Genomic DNA, 22,014 nt, shown 5'->3' on the forward strand with positions numbered 1-22,014 from the left:
CTGTTTAGCTACTGTCCATGTAGAGCTTAATGCATCAAAATGAACATCTGGGTCGATATTAGTAGTATGCTTTCTTGTCCTGGCTTGTGGAAGACATACTTTTGTTTTTATTAAAAAGTGACAAAGAGTCCTGTGGCACCTATAGACAGTATTGGAGCATAAGCTTTCGTGGGTGAATACCCACTTCGTCAGACGCATGTTTGTTTTTGTTGTTGTTGCTTAATTTAGGCCATAGACATGACATAAAGGCCCAAACCAATTCTCAAAGAATTTAAACCAGGTATAAATATACTCCCAATTCACTGATCAATGAGTGCCTGCAAAATTCCGGCATAATAGCCTGTGCACATTACTCTTCGTAGAAACGTAGGTAATCCAGGTAGAGGAAGGTGCCAAGTGGTTATGAAGCAGGTACTAAAACACAAGGAGCATGTGCCGTGACTCTGAAAGATCCACCCTGATGACCACTTCTTGGCTCCTTGTGCTATGTCTATAGGAGGTGAACATTGGAGATTTACAGTGATCAAGGAACACAGGGCAATAGTTATTTTCCGCTATTCCCTAGCTGGCTGTGGCTTTTCTGGAGTACCCAGAAAGAGAATTGGGCACTAAATTATTGTTTTGAATATTTAAATATATAGGTTTCTTTAGCCTCCTTGACTTCATCTGTTAAATTTAAGAACCTTTTCTTAATTTTTTTTTAAAAACATTCATGTTAGTAGGAATTTAAACACATGAAGTTGTAACACACATAGGACTCCAGGTTTAGATTCACTTGTCTCAAAATAAAGATGAATAATTTGTCTCCAGATGGAAAAATGTGGTGGCATGACAAAAAGTCTACAGAGTTGCTGAAACATGACACATTCCATAGGAGTCCTACTTTGAAAACTGGTAAAAATCTAATTGACACATACAGATTTTTATGTTTAATTTACATTGTTAAATATCTCCTCAGTTTTCTGCAATGCGGAGCTTTGCATTTTTCTTTTTTGCCTTTGTGCAAGGCACACCCTTTTAAGTACATTCCAGTCTGTCAGGTTCACAGTATGCATGGCTTAAAACTGAGGATCAATTTTAGATCCAGACTTTTTCAAGCAAATGAATGAGCTACCATAAATCGATAATGCATTTGTATGTAAACAAAGGACGTGCATTGCCTAGACTTTTAACCCAATAAATGGCAGGCCAATACTACACCTCTTTGGACAAAATATTTAATTTGTTAACAGGCATTTTTACTGGTTCTGATGATGAAATATTTCTAGAATCTTTCTGGTTTGTATAGCTACAAAGCTGGGGGGACAACGTTGAAGGTTACATCAACAAAGATCTAATTCACGTGTCTGTGTCTGGAGCTGTTTGCTGTAGAGTGTTTATAGTGATACAATTAAAGCAATCTCTTAACCTTTCTGCTGGGCTGCTAATTCTACCACAGATATCCATCCTCCTCAGTCACTTCTTATGCCTTTCTCCTTTGACAATGAATATACTACCAGTATCCTCCCAAGTAATGGTAGTGCCCAAGGCCCAAAGAGGAAAACAAGTCTCCTAACTTCACTATAGTCTCTAGACCAGTGATGGGCAAACTGCAGCCCCTCAGGGTGATCCACTGGCGGGCCGCGAGACAGTGTTTACATTGACTGTCCATAGGCACGGTCACCTGCAGCTCCCAGTGGTTGCAGTTCGCTGTTCCCGGCCAATGGGAGCTACAGGAAGTGGCATGGGCCACAGGGACATGCTGGTTGCTGCTTCCCGCATCTCCTATTGGTTGGGAATGGCAAACTGCAGCTACTGGGAGCTGCAGGCGGCCGTGCTTGCGGATGGTCAATGTGAACAGTGTCTCGCGGCCCGCCAGTGGATTACCCTGACGGGCCCCAGGTTGCCCAACACTGCTCTAGACCAACTGTATACTAGTGCATGTATCTAAGTACTTAAAATAGAACAGAAACTCTGTGAGACACAACTGGGAAGATTTCACTAACTTCTATCATGAGCTGGGTTAAAAATACTTGTTTCTTAGCAGCCATCCAAATCAAACAATGTTTACTAACTATTATATATGCATTTTGAAATAATTGCAAAGTTTCAATGAAGTTTTAATATTAAAAAAATTCCAATTAAATTTTCCTTCAGTTTCCTCTTGTGCTTGATCAGCAATAGTACAGATGATATATTGAATTTTGTTAAGGGAAAATATTATGCTTTTTATACATTTGTCACATCAACCTCCCAACTAGCTATGCAAGATGCCACTCTTTCGCTCTGTAAGAAGACAAATGCTTCTTGTTTTATACAGAGATTAAAGAGGCAATGCAAACTTTACAGTAGCAAAATAGCGATGTTTTTGTGTACATACAGCACCAGGGCGCTTCCTAGATGATGGAAGAACTCCTGGACTGGCTAGCTCAGCTATGTAGGGGAGAAAGGAGTCTGTTTTCAGCTTGGTGTGATATTGCCCTACTTCTGGAAGGACAACTTCAAGGTAAGAATTTTGCCCTCTGAAAATTCAAAAGCTTAACTACCAGCCAGGAGAAATACTAATGTTTTTGCTCCTGAACAAATTCACAGATCATTACATCAATCCAGACAAATGTTAGTGGTCTCTCAATAGGCAAAGACAGAGAATATAAAAACACGAGCAGCACACAGTTCTACTTCCAGCCTCAAGACTCCTAGGTGGTGGCCTGTATTGTTACTGCTTATTCAGTCACTGGCTTGTCCCATACAGGCCAAATTATGCTATGAGGGCTGTGGCTAGACTTGGGTACAAGGTGGAAGTGCGTGAAACGGAATGTGCTTCTGAGAGCAGCCTGCTGCTCCTCTGAATGTGCATAGCCTGTTCTCCAGAACTAAGTGCAGGTGGCATGAATGTATTTTGGAACTGCGTGGGGCACCTAAAGGGAAGAGGATCCTTATGCCCTAATGCATATGCATGCCAGGGCCAGCCACAGTCACCTTGTGGTTGTCTGCCAGCTCTTTAAGGAAAAAAGAAGGGCACAAAAGAAAAAAGAGGATAATTGTTACCTCGAGTTGATAGTTTAACTGATCATAATTCTGAGGGTGCTTATTGCTTAAGTGAATGACCTTTTGGGTGACTTCATTATCTCAATATACTCCTTAGAATCTTGCATAAGGTTATATCTGAATTCAGTGTTAGGATCAAATATATGCATATGAGTAGCGCAGTATGTTAATGAGTATATGTAAATAGTTTCTAAACATATAGACAAAGAAAGACAGGGGATACTACGCAGGTAATGACTGCAGGGCTATAGACATATATCAATATAAATGTGAGAATGAAGCTTGAGTGGTGTATGATGTCATCAGCATCTTCTGATGTGTGTACAGCCTTAATCACTCTGCATGTATATGTCAAGATATTTTAAGCAAATTTTCATAGGAAGGTAGGACTCTCGAGACGTGCCAAATTGACAATCCTGGAGACTGGAGTCCAAGATTCCCTGTGCTGGATTGCTAATGTGCCTCAGCCCTGAGCAGAAGGACCACAGTCAGGGGTCACAAAATTGTTCATTCTCTATGTCCATTCAGACATTGCCCTCTCTATGGTTAGAGCTAGTAAAAAGAGTGCCAGATATGGTGATGTCTTTTGTGATGTGTGCATACCTGCTTATTAGGAGCTGGACTTTGACCACCAACCTCACTTAATATAGGCCACCAAATGCCTATTAGATGATGATAACCTTTGCTCAATCCCACCAAGCCGCCCCTTCCTCAAACACCTCATATAACAGATAAGCCTTGCAAATGGCCCTGAAAGTCAATAACCTTGGGCTTTGTCATACCCAATGGGAAAGAAAATATGAGCATTAAAAACCCTTCATTAGAAATGTCCTGCTATCAGCCCCTTGTCATTTAAACTAGGAGTTCATGCATCAGTTGATATTAATTGCCATATGATGACATGAGAAGAGAGCCAATGTCTGAGGTAGCTGGACTGCATAGGTCAAGAACATCTACCTGGTAACCAGTCAAAAGCCAGTGCAGACTATGAAGTACCGCTGCAAAGTATTCCCAGTGTGAAGTATTGCTAAGAAAGCTGGCAGCCACATACTGCACTAGGACTCTGATTAAGGAAAACAGCTCTATTTAGCATGCACTTAAGTCCATACTAATTCAGGAAAACTCACCAGGTTCTTATGTGTTTCCCTGAATTGGGGCCTTCTGCAATTTTAGAGTGTTTTTTTCGTGTAGCCTGAAATAGAGCATGTTGCAATAATCTATTATAAGTAGAGATGGAAAAAGTATTTTTGGCCACTGCTGCTAGCTGGTTATCTAGAAGACCTTGCTCATGAAGCAGTACCCCTGAGACATGACTCTGAGCGAATATAGGTGAGCAAACGCCATCAGTTATAGGAGCTGATCTAAATTATGCCATCTCCACCAGCTAATCCCTTCAACCATTCTGGGCTGATTCATCTCCTTAACATGGATTGAAGGACTAGAAGACCCTGATGCAGCTAACACAGTGAAGTTCTGCAGTATCAGAGGGTCAGTTCTGAGCAACCAGTGCAGCTCCCAGTAATAGTGCTTATATGCACAATAGTCCAGCCAACAGATAACATCATAATGCCACACACCACAACAGGTATGTCATTCCATCCATCAAGGAACAGTGCTACAAATAATTACACAGAAGCATGGAGCTTGTTATTTTTCATGTGGAAGGGCTACAGACTCAAGGTCTTAATGTTTGCAGTAGATCCAAAGGAGTCTACAGGTGAATACACATAATGAAGAGTCTTCAAGGGGTAGATTTGCAAAGTGCTTTGTGATCTTCCCAGTAAAACGAGTTGGAGTTTGTGAATAAAACACCGTGTAGCACTTTGAGCACTTACTTCTAAACAATTGTTGACACCGCAGGGTGATTAGGGCCAAATTTTCAAAGCAGTCTCATTTCAGCCTCCATTTGTGTGGAGCTCAGCAGTTTAGTATAGAAATCAGTTTTTACCTGTGAGATAGAATTTGCATTTCCAAAGCCTACTCACAATTGATTTGTGCTCAGTTTCCATGGACAAATGAGTTTTGTTTATGTAAATTTTGTCATTTGTGCACATTAGTTATGGTTGCAAAAGCTGCCTGTCTAAATGAATGTGTGTGGTACAATGTGTATGATACCACTTTAGATCTACTCTGTCAAGGATTGGTATACTAAGACGACTATCACGGGAGTCATTATATTAATAATACATTTATTAATTGGACACTGAATACTTCCAGTACTAGGAGCTGCACCGGTGTAAACGGGGACAGAATTTGGCCTAATAATTTGCTCAAAGGAATGACCACTATCAATTTCCTTAGGCCCCTCAGATATATTTGCCTAAAGAAAGATAAAACCAATGCAGCATCCTTGAAAGAGATGTGCATGTATGTACATGTGCATATAAGGAAAATATTTGTATGCATAGAGTTGGCCACTAAAGTTTTTACCATGTTGCCTTTGCAAATATATAAATATTACTGCAATATTTCTGATATTCTTGAGCTACACTAGTACTTTGATAATTAATTGTAAAGGCGTTTATAAGTATTTTGACCATTACGTGTGTGTGTGTGTGTGTGTGTGTGTGCGCGTCTATGTGTGTGGACACACACACATCCAGGATGGGCTCTGTACCCTCTCTAGTTAAGGTTGAGATTAGCTCTCAGTTCAAGGCCAAATTCCAACACATCCCTAAACTTCAACAAATCCAAATCACAGTACCTGAAATTTTAAATGCCCAATATTATCCCCTGGAAACTTCAAAGATTTTGACTGGAACTGGTCAAAAATTTCCCAACATAATGGGTTTTCATTGAATAATGCTGATTTGATCGGATCGAAACATTGTGGGCTGCCTCCTAGGCAGGGGTGCTGCTGATAGCTGAAATTTTTCAAAAAAATCTGTTTTGTTTTTTTCCAAAATGGAATGTTTTGAACATTTGCATTCCATGGAGAATTTGCATTTGCAACTTTGTTTCAATTTAGAATGATTTTTTTTTAAAATGCAAAATTTACTGTGTGACAGAAATTCAGGTTCCCTTACAACTCTGGTTTTGAAGAAACAAGGATCAGAAGTGTACCAGGCATTCACTTTTCAAGGATTTTCCTAACTTTTTTGGCTTATATATTTTTTTCAACTTCTAGTTTCACCTCTGTGGGAGTCCCTAGGGAGTGGAAGTGCCTTTTGTGACCTAATGGACAAGGCACTGAGTGGAAAGCAAGGGACCTGAGTTCCATTTCTGACTTGACCACTAGCCTGCTTGGGCAAGTCACTTCTCTGTGCCTCTGGTTCCCTTCAGTCCCCTGCCTATCTTTTATTTTAAAAAAATTGTATAGCAGTGGTGCCTAGCAGCTCCTGCCCCCAAAGTGCTTACAATCTGCGTATAAGATAACAGCTGGATACAGACAGATGAGGGAGTACAAGGAAACAATGAGACAGTCTTGTCTAAATAGATCAGAAAGACACAGGATGGGGGATCTAATATACAAGCAGGGTGATGGTGGCAAAGATTATGTTAGTTCCGTGTTTGTTTTTTGGGGGGAGCAGGGGAGGTGGGTGGGTTTAGCTAGAAGGGAGGTGAGGGAGGCAGGGCAAGGGAGGAGAAGGTAAAGGGGGCAGGCATGGTGTGATGCTGAGGTGAAAAGACTGTGAGAAGGGAGGGGGAGGGTTGGAGCAAACAGCCAATCAGCTCAAGGCAGAGCAAGTCCGAGAACTTTCTATAGTATTGACTGGAGTTTCCAGAGGTCCCTCTCTGCTTTGGCTGTTCCTTCTCCTACCAGCGGGAGTCTCTGGCTGGCCTCTCTCGGCAGCCCATGAGGTTGGTGGGGTGGGAGGCACCAACTGGGTCCTAGTGCCCCCACACTATAGTCGGGGAGGAAGGAGTCTCCCTTGCACAGTTCTAGGTCCAATGGATTACGGTGGGGGAGGAATGGCCTTGGCTGAGCCACATTTTATCTCCTCCCTCCCATTGCAGCAGTCCCTGCTGTGACTGCTTCTGGGCCTACCAGGTGGAGTCTCTCATTGGCTCTTCTTTGTAGTCTTGTTTTGATTGTAAGCTCTTCAAGACAGGGATTATCTCTTGCTATATGTTTGCACAGCACCTCACACTATGGGGTCCCCAGTTCAGTTGGGGCCTCTAGGCATTACTGAGGTATATCATATTAATATTATATATGATGATAGCAGTAGTAGGTGTTGAGGGGGTGCATGTAAGAAGTATGGAGATATTTAAAGGTGCTATCACAAGAGATCACATGCTCCCTTGCACTTATGCCCACACTAATCTTTAACTAGATGAACCCCATTCAGATAATGGGATATAATTTCATACACCTTCAAGTACAAGTGTCGTATCGTCTATGCCAGACACTCAAAACCCATCCATGTGAAAATTACACACTGAGAAGCAATGTCTAAAGATGCTGCACATGTGAATGCGAGCATTTAGAGTGTCTGATGTTATTTTGTATTATTTGAGAAGCATAATGGTGATCATGGTGATTAAAGGCTGTATCATAGGCCATATGCACAAAGCCATTCTTCATCTCTGACTTTTGAGTGTTAAACTATTCATCCTTAACCTTTTTGTAACATACGAAATATATGTGTTTGGGATATATGCATAGTTCTGGATTTGAATATTGTTTTGGACCTCACTGTGAAGGACCTGTAGTAGTTTCCTGTTGCTGAAATAATTTCTAGACTACAGGATGATATATTTTATACCCAGTAGTGAATATGTTTGTTTTAAAGCTACAGGCCCTGAACCTGGCATAGGATCTGATAGCATGAATCTTTAGTTCTACTGATATTCTGCACAAGAGTAACAATTGCTGCTTATTGGGACTTCTGTAGTAATTGGGCCATGGTCTGCAATTCTGCCAGCCCATGATGTTACTGAGTACTTCACAGTAAAACCAGACCTATTTACACTCAAAGTTGCACCAGTTTAGTTAAACCACTGCAGACCCCTGTGTGGACACTTATTTTGATTTAGCTTAAACCTCTTCCTTAAGATAAACCAAAATAAGTGTCCACTTCTTGCACTGGTTTAAACTGAATTGGTTTAAAAATCATTCCTTTAGTTAAACTGGTGCAATATGCATCTAGAGAATCCCTATGTTCATCAGAGGAGCTGTCTCTTTAAGAAATAGGATGGGGTAAGCAGTCTCCACTAGTCTTTATTTTTGACAAATACTTCTGGAAATCCTGTTTTGAAGCATTTAGTCTAGGTCCCAAACCAGACCCTGCTGAATTCAATGACAATTTTGTGTTTGACTTCAGTAGAAATAGGATTGGGTCCCTGAGCTTTTATAACTTCTCATATTTTGAGGTTTTTTATTTAAATGACTATTTCTTCTGTGTGAAGCAAATATAAGTAAACAATACATCTGTAAGAAGTGCATATTATCATATTTTCTCTTTTTTCCAATCCCCTTTTTGAAAATCAAGAGATGAATGAATAATTTGTGTCAATAAAAATTGCTTATAAAATGGGCATTTAAATAACTATATAGCTGCAAGTATAGTATTAACGTATGTTCAACAATTTAAAAATAATTACAAATCACTTACAATAGTCATCTAACAGTCTTAAAGGCAAATATGGATTGTATATTTTTCACATAGATGGAAAGACTATTCTAACCACTTGGTGTCTGACAAGCAAATGACTGATTGCTTTTACGGTATTAAACTACAGGATGGCAAACATTAAAAAAATCACTGGACCTTGAATTATATCAAAATATAATTGGAATAAAATAATTCAGAAGATAATTGTCTTGCTACCAATGTCATTTACACTGATAGCAATGCTAATATTGTTTCCTTTGTTGTAGAATTAGCTAATTTAACTCTGTAACTGCCAATCTGACCCCAGCACCAGGCATGGTTTCTGTTTAAGAGGTCAGGGGTTTTTATGTTTTTTAATGTTTTCCTTCTAAAATATCATGCATAACAGTTTATATCCATTATGACATATAGTAGTATGGAGCTGATCATGCAACACTTAGGGTTAGGTGATTTTGAAAATTTCATTAGTTGCCTAAATGCCTTTGAAAATCTGGCCCTCACACACTTGACTCATCCTTGAGTAGTTCCATTGGAGTCACAAAAGTAGTAAGGTTTGCAATATTTGGCTCTCCACTTGTGTTTTCCTTTGGACATATGCTGTGCCTATTGAGAAATGCTCATTTTTAAACTTGAAAATATTTCTATATCCTGCTTTCTATATCTAGAAAAGCCTTACTCTGAACTAATCTGTCAAAATTCTAACTGGGGACATAAAGTTAGGGTTACCAGCAAAATATAATGCCCAGCATTTTCAAAAGTGACTCATGATTTTCAGCCCCCAACCTCAGAGCCAACTAAAGATTTTCAGAAAGTGTTGAGCAGCTACCCTCTGAAAATCAGGCTCCTTCCAGGTATTCAGTATCCAGGTTTGTTGGTTACTTGAGATATTCTGGAGACAACTTTCATTACAATTTCTTGATTTCATTGAATCATGATATTTGGTATTTTTTCTTTTATTTACAATTAAAAGTAAGTTTCTTGCTCTTGTGGAGAAAATCTAGAAAACACAGACCCTAAAGGCTCACAAATCTGAAGGCAGAGACTCGGAATTTATGAGTTTTAAAAAATCTCATGATTTGGGGGCCAATTTTATGATTTTGTTGGGAGGTCTGACTCATGATTTTTAAATGCTTGGGGTTGGCATACTGTGGAGATGAAGCAGAGGACTAATGTATATTGTAACTTCATTTTTCTCTGCCATTGCTAGTTGAATGATGAATAGATTCACACTAACTCTGCTATCAGAAGAGGGTAGCGCTGAGTAGAGACAGAAGGGGAATGAGAAGAGCGATAAACCTCAGAATTAAGGCCTGCATATCCCAATGCCATTTCCCTAAGGACTTGCACTGGAATTTTTAAAAACCAGTATCTTAAAAATCAATTTTCAAAACATTACAGCCAAATTGACATTTTGAAGTAGTTCTTGTTGACCTGTTTAGACAATATGGATTATCCTCAGGAGATTAGTTTTGTAGATCATGCTTAAGTTAGCTAATTAATATCAAAAGCTGTGTGGAATTGACTAACAGGTAATTTAATCAAAAGATAATTAAAACCATTGAAATTAATACATTATTATTTAATTATTAGTTAATATTGTAATTTTCAGAGTCTAAATTATTCTGATTAAAGTTTTCTCTCATAAATACCAGTGAAAATTAATTACAAATTAATTTAATTTACTGAAACATTTCCATAATGGACTTCTAGCTATTCTTGAGTTTTGCAATAAATAAACACAAGGCCTAATACATGATTGTATCTTCCTGTGGGAGATATTTAAACATAATATGCGGATATTGCAAATGGAGGGAATTTCTGTGAAAATGTACATGTTTAATATTATGGGAGTCCGTCTAGTAAAATTTAAAAAAAAAAGAAAAAACAAAACAAAGGAGCTCAACTGCAGCCTTTTTATGTGGCTCCATAGTTTGATTAAGCAGAATCCATTCCTACTCTGTATCAGTTGAATTTCCAGAAAACGTTAAAGGTTTGCCAATATGGAATGTTGCCCTAGATTTTCTGCCTTTCTCTGCTCCCATCCACCTATAACACCTGGCATTATATGGATTATTACAAATAATGGTGAGAAGAGACTCCACATATTATGTTTTGGGAGTGCTCTAAACCAGTCTCATTAGGATTACTAATGGGTGTACAGACTTTGCAGCCTACGATACAGCCGTAATGTCTTTTCAAATAGTACAAAAAGAGAAAAAGAAGAATTGAGGTTATTTTGTCCTTGAATAAAGAAAGATGAGCCAGGAAGTCCATTGTGGTTTTTGAGGAGGATTAGATGTTTCATCTAGTTGTTATACACTGCCTTGCCATGGCGAGATTCCCCACTACTTTGCATTTTGTGTAGCTATGTCCGCCTGTGCAAAGTGAGTGTAACATTTTATCTGATCAGAATACTAGCATTTTACACCTGCTTTGCATTCACTTGTCACAGGTGGAAACAACTGCACTGACTGCAAGGCATTGGAGAATCAGTCCCTGGCTGTAAGGATCCTGACAAGGGCAGTTAGGACCAAGGGCTAGAGCAGGGTCAAACCTGAGGCTGAGGGTAACAAAGTCAAGTTCCAGTCTGGGGTCGATACCAAAGATCAGAGTCCAAGTCAGGTTTCAAGGCCTAAGTCAGAAGGCGAGGTCCAAATCAATGGCGCTGACTGTCTAATGTGCCAGGGGACGCTCGACCCCTGTCCCCACCCAAGGCCCTGTCCCCACTCCACCCCTTCCCCCAAGACTCCACCCACACCCTGCTTCTTCCTTCCCCCACCTCACCTCTTCCTGTCCCCGCTCCACCCCCGCCCCTCCTCTTCCTGCCGAGTTCTGGGGAAGCTGATAGGGGGGCTGCCGGTGAGTGCTCAGCACCCACCATTTTTTGCCCAACCCTGGAGCACCCATTGAGTCGGCGCCTGTGGATCAAATAGAGGCAAGATCGAAGGCAGGAGTGCAAGTGCAGGGAGCAGGAATGGTCATGACAGCTACAGGAAATCCCCACTTGCCTTGTCATTTCCTGGAATTCCCCTTTTGGTTTTTATATGGTGGGGAGCCAGTCAGGAGACCTGAGGCTGCTGCCTGTCAGACCCTTTGAGGTGGGACTTCCTGTGGTCTGTAGCCACAGCAGGTCCTGGATGTGACAAGATCCCTGGGATACAACCTGGAACTGTGGGACTGCTGTGCCCCCTTAACTCTCTAGCCTGGACTGTCTCTCACAGTGCTATGCCAGTGAGAACAGAAAACCTCTCCGTATGCTGTAATCACTCAGCCATCAGCATATGGAGACCCACACCCAGCTAAATTGCATGAAGGCTCTCCAAGCCACTCCTGAACTGTATAGAGCAATGGTGAGCAACCTGCTGTCTGCCAGGGTAATCCACTGGTGGGGTGCCAGACAGTGTGTTTACATTTGCATGGCCGCCCACAGCTCCCATTGGCCGGGAACGCCAAACCGCAGCCACTGGGAGCTGCGGGCAGCCGTGCAAATGTGAACAAACTTTCTGGCAGCCCGCCAGCGCTTTACCCTGAAGGGCCAGGTTGCCCACCACTGGTATAGAGAGAGGCACCCAGCCCCCAGCTTTGCACCCCAGAAATATACCGTCTTACAGTGCTCAAGACTCCCTTAGACAGTGCAAGCTCATTAATTCGTTTGCCACTTCAGCAAAGGGTAGTGGACGTGCAACAGCTCTTGTTAACCTGAGCTCAGATTCCCCAAGCACTTCAACCAAAACCACACTGCTTTAGGTAAAATATAAAACATTTATTAACGACAGAAAGTTTTTAAGTGATTATAAGCAGACATTGAGATCAAAGTTGATCACATAAGAAATAAAAATAAATTTGCAGTCTAAATTCTACAGACTAAGCAGATTTGACTTAAGCTGGTTCTCACCCTAATAGATGTTACAGGAAGCTCATAGTTCTTAATACACAGACTGAATTCCCTTTCATCCTCGGACCAATCTCCCTAGTTCAAAAGTCTTTGTTTTCCAGACAATCTTCCGGGGTTGAGATGGGTGAGGGGAGGAGAGAGGCCAAGTGATGGTGTCACTGTCCCTCTTTTATATTTTCTTCTAGCTGCTAGAAAGATCCTTGCTGTGATGTGCGGGTTAGGCAGTCCCCATTGCGTACATGCCCTTGCTAAGGAGTCTCTGGGAGGTCCATTGGGAGAGTGGATTCTTCTTAATGGGCCATAAATGCTTATCTGGCCAGTGTTAGTTGCTCCCAACTCACAACATATTTCAGTAACACACACAGAAGTACTTCATAACTTCAGATACAATGGTAACTCACATAATTGAACATAATGTTCAACAGATCATGACTTCTCAAATGATACCTCACAAAGCATACTTTGTACAAAACACATCATGATCATATCACAGTGGTGAATACTGGGATTCCAGGGTGCTGCTTTGAGGTACAGAGTGTCACAGTGGGTGATGGAGTACAAGCTGGTTATAGCTGCCACTGGGTAGCAGCATGGAGGTGTCTGCTACCTGGCAATTCTGTGAGACCCAAGTTTGATACGCCGATGTTCTTTGGTCTCTTGCTCTGTGAGCTGTAGATATAGCACTCAGTAATAATACCTTGCTCTTATATTGTGCTATTCATCAGTAGATCGCAAAGCACTTTAAAAGAAGGTCAGTATTATCATCATTTCCCAAATGGGGAAACTGAGGCAGAGCGCACTGGAGTGATTTGCGCATGGGTTAGCCAGTAGCAGAGTCAGGACTAGAATCTAGGACTCCTGAATTTCACTCTAGTGCCCGAGCTGCTAATTCACACTAAGGAGAGCCTTGTGTTGCTCTATAATTACTCCTTTGCTCAATTACAAAGCAACATTGAGAAGCTCCAGAAGAAGCTCTTTGCAACCCTCCATTGCTATCTCCATCTCCGTATACTTAAAAAATTGCTTAGCAATATGTCAATTGTCTGGTTTTACATAATCATTTAGGACCAGATTCTGATAACTCCTTGTGTAGGTGTGTAGGGAAGGGGTGGGGAGCATGCACAGAGGTTTCTCCTCACTGTGAATGCTCCTCACAAGAGCCTGTCAGAATTGCAGTCACTGTGTGAAGGGGAGCATAGGATTGGTGTATTTTGCACACAACTGGAAACACACATTGCCTTAGGTCTCAGGGAGGAAATGGAAACAATGCCTCACCCTTTCTGATCAAAACAAAATATTTTCACATTCTGGGATAGAAAATGTATCATTTTGAATCAATTCAACATTAAACTTTATCTCCTTATGTTGTTGCATTGCCTCATGGGAGTTGTAGTTCAGGTGCCTCTTGACCCCTTTCGCCCCTCTGGGTCAGGCTCCCTGAGCAGACTGCATTTCCCATGATGTACCTGCAATCATGTGACTCATGACGCTCAGAGGGGAGACTATTGCATCATGGGATATGTAGCCCAGCCCATAGGAAAGAATGGGGGCATGAGACACCACAGCATCATCAGTAAGTGCATGCAATGTAATGCTGCATTGATTCAAAACAAAATGTTTTGGTTCAATTTAAGAAACCAAAATATTTCAGTTCAGGTCAATCCAATCCAAAATGAAATATTTTATTTCAGTTGTTCCAGATTTCCAGAAATCAAAAATCCCTTGAAAAATTTTGATTTTGCAGAAGCTACATTTTCCATTGGTGGAAAAATACCCCACCAGTAATAATTCAAAACTGCTCTGCATGTATAATTCCCACCAACATTACTGGCAGAGTAGCTGTGGAATTAGATCTTTAGTGCACTGCATTGAATGCAAGTTATGCTTTGTATTGGTTCTCCTTCACTGGATTTGGGCTTACGGTCTCAATGCTCTCAAGAGGTCACTTAGCTAATGAAATTTAAGAGAAAGTATTGTGCATTTAATTTTGATTATATTCTTTATTTTTTCTAAAATACGTTTTTAATTGCACTATTTCTGGGAAACTAATGAGGGAAAAACTTGTTTCTGAAAAATTGAATCACAGCTGTAGTAGTAGATAAGACTGACATTCAGTTCTTAGAAAGAAGCAATCAATGTTGAATGTATCAGGTGAGTTCATTTCTCTTGCTCTGCTTTAATAGCTTATAAAGAAGATTGATTAAGTTCTTGTCTGATAGATCAATAATGAAATGAAACTGAGCTTCCCTCCTTCAAGCATGGATTCGTCAGATGCTAGGGATGGAAAAGGAGCAGAAAAATGGTGCCAACTTGAATAAAACAAACATTGGGGTTATAAGGAGCTGCATGAATATCACTCTTTACACAGCATATAAAATACTCACCATAGACTTCACAGGTGGTGGCAGTTCAGAGTTTGTTCTTCCATAGTAAGGGGCTTGATTCCATGTCTTCCTTGCAACCTTAAGTAGCTCTTTACTCCCATGCTAAGAGGGTGTAAAACGTTACTGACCCAGAATACACCCATTTTGCACCTGTGTCAATAACCAAACAAAGAACAATGCAGTGGAGAACAAGGCCTCTAGCCAAGCCAAGCACAAGACTGGTTATTTTTTGAAATCTTTACAAGTCTATCCAAAACTTTTGAGTCTCCAAATCATGGCTGGAAATAATGAGAGAATAGGCTTTTTTGCAAGATTTCTGTTTCTTGCTATTCCTGATCAGGCAGTAATATCATGAGAACTGTAGGGAGGTATTCCATTGCTTCTCCTTCATGTCTAGGCAGGAAGTACAGAGGCACACACAATTTAAGTGAAAAAGTAAACTAAACTTTTTCAATCATCAGAAGAGGTTTGGTTTGAGTAAAATCCAAGGGACAGGCAACAAAGAGAGTCAATTCTTATTTTATCAGAACCCCTTCATCCCTCCATGACTAAAAAAATTATTTTTCTTCGAGTGCTTGCTCATGTCAATTCCATTCTTGTGTGTGTGCCCATGTGCATAGTTGTTGGAGATTTTTGCCTTAGTGGTATCCATAAGGTCGGCTGTGGCACCCCCTTGAGTGCTGCGCTCATGCATTAGTATATTAGGCGCTGTCGACCCTACGCTTTCTTGGTTCCTTCTTACTGCCTGTGACGGCTAGTTGGAGCGCCTTGTCTTGCATTGCAAGAGCATTAGCGGTTCTTCACAGCTATTGTCTGTCTTCTTTGTATATAGTTGTAGTTAGCCATTAAATTGAGCATTAGGTTAGTCTGGTAGTTAGAATCCTGGAGCAGGGCATGCCCCACTCTCCCGGCTTCAAACCATGCTCATCATGTAACAGGTGAATGCCTATTAGTGACCCCCACGACAGCTGTTTGAAGTGCATGAGGGAGTTCCATAGGAAAGACAAGTGCAGAATCTGTAAGAACTTTTGCCCTAGAACCCAAAAGATACGTGATATCTACTTGGGGGCCCTCCTCAGGGAGGCTGCACTTCATCTTGTATCTGAGCCCTCCTGCTTGGATCCCACGCTGAGCATCTCGGCATCGGTGCGGAGTGCACCATGGGCACCGGGCTCCACCTGGTGCCGTTTCCCCTCGCCGGTGCCGAAAAAGCAGCAAAAGAAGAAGAGTCCCCAGCACCGGAAGAGAAAGGGCCTTGGGCAAAAGACTGATGTCAGGCCATGTGCCCACCCTGGGGCTTCACGGGGGTACTGCTGAGATCTGCCTCTGACTCCTGGGAGTGGCAGGGGACTCCAGCTTCTCCAAGGGCCCTCGTTGCCCAAAGCGGTCCTGGCGGCTAAAGAACAAGCAGACCGACCAGCACTGCAGATGCTGCATCATGCGCCAGATTCGGATAAGGCCCCCACACCTAAGGGCAAGCCAATCATGGGACCTCCCCATAGGGCAGTGGAGCACCCTGGTCCCCAGACCACAGGCGTATATCCCCATCTCCGCAGCCTAGGACCCCATCACCTCATCGTGCGTCTCCGGTCAGAAGACCCAATTCCCAGTGCCGCGCTCTTCTGCTATGAGACATGGGACACCGGAGTCGAAGCACCAATCCTCATACCACTGCTACTGGCGAGCTTTCTGCCAAGGATCGCAATGGTGCAGGTCACCCTCAACCAGATGGTCTGCCAGACATCGGTCCCCTCTGGGGTGGGATCACTCCCTATAAGCTCTTCATCCCCCCCCAGTACTGCTTGTTGGACAGGCACCTATCCTTGCTCTCACCTTGCCGGTCGCCAACCAGGGTCAGTCGACAGACAGACACAGGAACAACCTTGATGGCTCTGCCTTGGTTGCTGGAATGGCAATGGTCAGAGTCGGACTGGGAGTTCAGCCCCTTGCCAGGAGGCCTGATTCACTGCTGACCCACAAAACCAGTGCAGCACCTGCAGTGACGGCATGGCAGCAGGGACAGTCGCCCACTTAATGGCCATAGTGGGACCTGTGGTGCATGCCCATAATACCAGTCCCATATTCCCACCATTTTAAATTCCTTGGCTGCCTCAGACAAACTGCCTCCCAGTACTGCTGGCATGGTACCAAATCCAACGTGGGGGCAGCCCATAAGACTCCACACCTAAGGAGCTGTCCTCGGAGAAGAAAGGGGAACCTACTCCTCCCCAGGCAGTGCAGTTGTCGTTATTGTCCCTTGACAAAGTGGTGGCGGGTCCCTCCTGAGCAGGCAGCCCCCCCGCTGACTTCAAGGAACACCAGGCTCTCCTTGAAAGGGTGGCTACCAACTTGAACCTAAAAATTGAGGAGCATGATATCCTCCTCCACTCCAGCTTGGATCGCGCTACCTGCCACCCAGGGGTCCTTAAGATTGCCAAATCACTGTGGCAAACCCCCTCTTCGATTCTGCCTACTTCTAAGAAGGTGGAAAAAGAAATTATAATATCCTGGCAAAATGGTTCAAATATCTGTATACACACACCCTCCAGTGGCATCACTGGATGTGTCCACTCTTAATGAAAGGGACAGGCAGGGCCAAGTCAGTGGCATGCCAAAAAGCAAAGATGCCAAAAGACTGGGACTCCCTTAACAAATTCCCAAAGGACTGAGCCCTAGAGTTCATCGCTTTTGTGGATGAAGACACAGTGGTGGTAAGGGAGGCCCTTGAATCAGTGGCTGGGATGGTCACCAATTCACAGAATTGCCATTCGGTTTCTCATCAGCCCCAAGAGAGTTCATGAAGTGCATTGCATCAGTGGCCGCTTACCTGAGGTGCTGGGGTGTTCCAATTTACCTGTACCTGGATGACTCGCTAATAAAGGGTCGGTCCTGGGATCAGGTACGGCAGCATCTCAATCTGGTTTGTTCCACATTTCGTGACCTGGGGCTGTTCATAAATGAGAAAAAGTCGACCTTAATATTGATGTAATGCATAGAGTTCATTGGAGTGGTCCTCGACTCTACTTAGGCCAGAGCCTTCCTCTCCGAGGTTTGGTTCCAAGCCATGGCCGACCTCATCTTGTGCATGCAAGCCAACCCTCTCACCACCACTCACACGATTGTGCTTGCGATTGTTGGGACACATGGTGGCCTACACTTATCTGGTCTGACACATGCTGCTCCGCCTCAGGCCCTTGCAGGCATGGCTGGTATCGGTCTACATCCCCAACAGACACAGCATGGAAGTCCCAGACCACATACTGTTGTCACTCATCTGGTGGCAGAGTCCTACATCAGTGTTGGAGTGGGTTCCCTTTGTGGCTCCATCCCCGTCGGTGACCCTCATCTCTGATGCTGAGGACCTGTGGTGGAGAGCCCACCTGGGTGATCTCAGCATGCGAGGTCATTGACTGAGTTGCGATTGCTCCGTCCACATCACTGTCAGGGAGCTCAGAGTGATTGCCTGGCCTGCTGGACAATGCAGCAGCTATGTTCTATATCAACAGGTAGGGTGGAGCCAGATCTTTTGCCCTTTGCCAGGAAGCCCTCAGGCTCTGGAACTACTGTGTACAACACGGCATTCATCTCATAGCCACACACTCCCCGTGACCAGGAACGCTTTGGCAGATCACCTCAGCAGAATCTTCTTGTCTCGCCATGAGTGGTCCCTCCATCTGGAAGTGGTCAGCTTCACCTTCCAGAGGAGGGGACTCCCCAGGCGGACCTGTTCACATCCAGGTAAACAGGAAATACCATGTTTTCTGCTCGATTCAGGGGGTCAACAGAGGCTCCCTGTTGGATGCTTTCCTGCTCCCATGACCGGGGGCTCTGTTGTATGCCTTCCCTCCAGTGTCGTTGATTCACAGAGTACTCATGAAAATCAAGCAGGACAGGGTAAAGGTGATCCTCATATTGCTGTCTTGGCCATGTCAGCACTGGTTTGGCATGCTGCTGGCAGGGGCGGCTCTAGGCACCAGCAAAACAAGCTGCTGCCTAGGGTGGCAAAATATAGGGGGCGGCAAAAGGCTGGGGCTGGGGCCCCAGCTCATCCTGCCGCTGCGAGCCGAGGAGCAGCCCGTCCCCTGCAGCCAGGCAGGGCCGCGCTACCGGCTCCGCTTGGGGGAGGGGGGGGGCCCTTACCGGTAGCGCGGCCCTGCCTGGCTGCAGAAGACGGGCCGCTCCTCCTCCGCTTGTTCCCCGGGTCCTAAACAGCCCGGCAGCAGCTTGGCTGGGGGGCGGGGCTGAGCCCCGCCCCGCTCAGAGCTGCGTGTTCAGGGGGCGGGGCTACAAGCTCCGGGCCGAGCGGAGGCAGCTGAGCTCAGCCTGGAGCTTGCGGCCTCGCCCCCTCCCCACGCGGCTCTGAGACGGGAAGAGCTCAGCCCCCTCCGGAGCCATGCGGCTGCCGCGCGGTGAGCCGGGGGTAAGCAGCGGGGCGGGGCGGGGAGGGGTGGCTAAGGGGCAGGGAGTCCCAGGGACACTCAGGGGGCAGGGAGGGGGCACAGGTTCTGTGGGGGGGGAGCGGTCAGGTGCCAGGGAAGGGGGGTTGGATTGGGGGGGTCTCAGGAAGGTGGTTGTCAGGCACCCCCCGACCCCATTACCCCCCAGGCCCAGCCCTGACCCCCAGCTCCAAGCCCAGCCCCTCGGACCTGGGCACCCCCCCAGCCCCATCCCCCTCACAGCCCTGACCCCCAGCTCCAAGCCCAGCCCCTCGGACCTGGGCACCCCCCCGGCCCCATCCCCCTCACAGCCCTGACCCCCAGCTCCAAGCCCAGCCCCTAGGACCTGGGCACCCCCACAGCCCCATCCCCCTCACAGCCCTGACCCCCAGCTCTGAGCCCAGCCCCTCTGATCCAGACACCCCCCTCACCCCATTCCCCCCACAGCCCTGACTCCCAGCTCCGAGCCCAGCCCCTCTGATCCGGACACCCCCCTGACCCCATTCCCCCCACAGCCCTGACCCCCAGCTCTGAGCCCAGCCCCTCTGAGCTGGGCACCCCCCTGACCCCATTCCCCCCACAGCCCTGACCCCCAGCTCCAAGCCCAGCCCCTCTGATCCAGACACCCCCCTCACCCCATTCCCCTCACAGCCCTGACCCCCAGCTCCGAGCCCAGCCCCTCTGATCTGGACTCCTCCCTGACCCCATTCCCCCCACAGCCCTGACCTCTAGCTCTGAGCCCAGCCCTTCTGATCCGAACACCCCCGACCACATCCCCCACTGCCCTGACCCCCAGCTCTGAGCCCAGCTGCTCTGAGGTGGGCACCCTCCGACCCCATCCCCCCACCCCAGACCCCCAGCTCTGAGGCGAGCCCCTCTGAGCCAGACAACCTCCGACCCCATCTCCTCACAGTCCTGAGCCCAGCCCCTGTGAGCCGGGCACCCCCCAGAGCCCAGCTCCCCACCCAGCCCTGGGCAACAGCAGCACCATCTCCAGGCAGTGACAGCCCATTGGCACCAACCATCACCATCACCCAGCAACAGCCCATTTTGTAATTGCAAATGTATACAGACCAGTAAAGCATTTAATGTTTTTAAATAATGTATTTGGTGTATTTTCAAATTATTACAAATTAATTTTCACTAGTTATTTTTTACATTTCCAAATACATGTTACTATAGTATTTCAACTTTTTTTTATGGAAGGGGCCCCCAAAATTGCTTTGCCCTGAATCCTCTGGGCGGCCCTACCCAGTGTGTGAGGAGCCGGGGAGGGAGGGAAACGGGGTCCCCTGGAGCCGAGCCCGGGCTGCGATGGTGGCGAGCGGCTCCTGGAGTGTGTGAGGAGGTGAGCGGCCGACTGGGTTCGTCGGTGCTGAGCAGGTAGCCCCGCAGCCGGAGATCCTCGCCTTCCCTCCTGCCAGGACTGGGCCAGGGCACCGTGAGGCTGAAGAGCAGCAGGTCCGGGGGGCTCTCCAGGTCTTTGGCCGCCAGCATGTCGAAGGTGAGGGCGGTGAGCACGAACTGATCCACCTTGGCCACCAGCAGTGCTGCGAAGCCCAGGGAGGGGGCCGTGTTCTTTGCGCCACCCCGTAGCCGTGCCGCCACCTGGAAGTACTCCCGCTCCGTGCTGCCCAGCAGCTCCACCCGCATGGGGACAGAGTCGCAGCTGGGCCAGGGCTCGGCTGCAGTGTGCTGGTAGCGGATCCCACATTTGGGGGGGAGGCCAGTGCTGGGGCAACAGGGGGTGTGAGTGGGGGGTACTGGTGGGCGGGGGGGCTCATGTCTGGGGGCGGGGGGGGCAGCCAAAAAATTATTTGCCTGGGGCGGCAAAAAACCTAGAGCCAGCCCTGGCTGCTGGACCTCGGTGGTGGCTCTGTTACAGCTGCCGCTCAGGCCAGACCTGCTGTTCCAAAACCATGGAAGTCTTCTGCATCCGAACCTGGTGGTGCTGCACCTGACGGCTTGGCTGCTGCATGGTTAAATCTGGAGGAGCTGGAGTGCTCGGCCACTGTCCAGCAGGTCCTGTTGGGCAGCAGAAAGCCCTCCAGAGTGACTTACCTGGCCAAATGGAAGTGGTTCACTTGTTGGACCTCAGATAAAGGTATTCAACCTGAGCAGGCCTCACTGCAGTCGATCCTGGACTATCTTCTGCATCTCAAGCTCCAAGGCCTGGTCCTTTCATCTATCAGGGTCCACTTGGCTGCTATTTTGGTCTTCCGTCCACTGCTCGAGGGTAGATTGGTTTTTGCCCAGGACATGACTGCCAGGTTCCTCAAGGGTCTTGAGCACCTGTTCCCACACATTGGGGACCCCGTTCCACCAGGGAACCTGAATCTTGTACTGTCACAGCACATGGGACCCCCTTCAAGCCTCCAGTTTCCTGCTCTCTCCTCCTCCTGTCTTGGAAGGTTACATTCCTAGTTGTGATAACATCCACCGCTGGGTCTCTGAGATAAGGGCATTTACCTCGGAACCACCCTATCTGGTCTTCCACAAAGACAAGATCCAGCTGCAGCCGCACCCGGCTTTCCTGCCCAAGATGGTCTCACAATTTCATATGAGCCAGGACATTTTCTTATCTGTCTTTTTTCCAAAGCTGCATAAGTCAGAGGAGGAGCATAGGTTGCATTCCCTAGACATCAGGAGGGCGCTAGCCTTCTATATTGAAAGGACCAAGACATTCCACAGTTCAACGCAATTGTTCATCGTGG

The 22,014-nt window shown here is 45.9% G+C and overlaps 1 long non-coding RNA gene across 1 annotated transcript in view; it reads right to left on the reverse strand.

Annotated features, from left to right (window-relative positions):
• The window catches only part of LOC123367449, a 39,169-nt gene that overhangs the window by 8,730 nt on the left and 8,425 nt on the right, over nt 1–22,014 (reverse strand). Inside the window, exon 2 of the long non-coding RNA XR_006578472.1 lies at nt 17,692–17,811. This is a non-coding gene — a long non-coding RNA (uncharacterized LOC123367449). The remainder of the gene's footprint in view (nt 1–17,691; nt 17,812–22,014) is intronic.

This window comes from Mauremys mutica, chromosome 3 (genome assembly GCF_020497125.1).
Source record: "Mauremys mutica isolate MM-2020 ecotype Southern chromosome 3, ASM2049712v1, whole genome shotgun sequence".
In the NCBI taxonomy this organism is placed as follows: Eukaryota; Metazoa; Chordata; order Testudines; family Geoemydidae; genus Mauremys; species Mauremys mutica.